Genomic DNA, 410 nt, shown 5'->3' with positions numbered 1-410 from the left:
CACAGACACTGGGGCAGTGGGGGCTTGCCCAGTATGGGAATGAATGGGGGGTCGAGGGGTAGGTCTATCGGGGGGAAAAGAGATATATGTCAAATTTTAGACAATAAATTTAAAAAAACCCTAAGATATGTTATTTCTTTTTCTCTCACAATTTACTAAGTTCATTCCTTTATTTCACAAATAATTTTATTTTAGACTAGTAGGCTGGTGCACGAAATTCATGCACATTAAAAGGGAATTAATTGCCCTAACCCGGTTGGCTCATTGGATAGAGCATTGGTCTGTGGACTCAAGGGTTCCAGGTTCGATTCCGGTCAAGGGCATGTACCTTGGTTGCGGGCACATCAGTGCAGCTGATCGATGTTTCTCTCTCATCGATGTTTCTAACTCTCTATCCCTCTCCCTTCTTC

Source organism: Myotis davidii, unplaced genomic scaffold (assembly GCF_000327345.1).
Source record: "Myotis davidii unplaced genomic scaffold, ASM32734v1 scaffold318, whole genome shotgun sequence".
Taxonomy (NCBI): domain Eukaryota; kingdom Metazoa; phylum Chordata; class Mammalia; order Chiroptera; family Vespertilionidae; genus Myotis; species Myotis davidii.
This window is presented reverse-complemented; position numbering follows the sequence as displayed.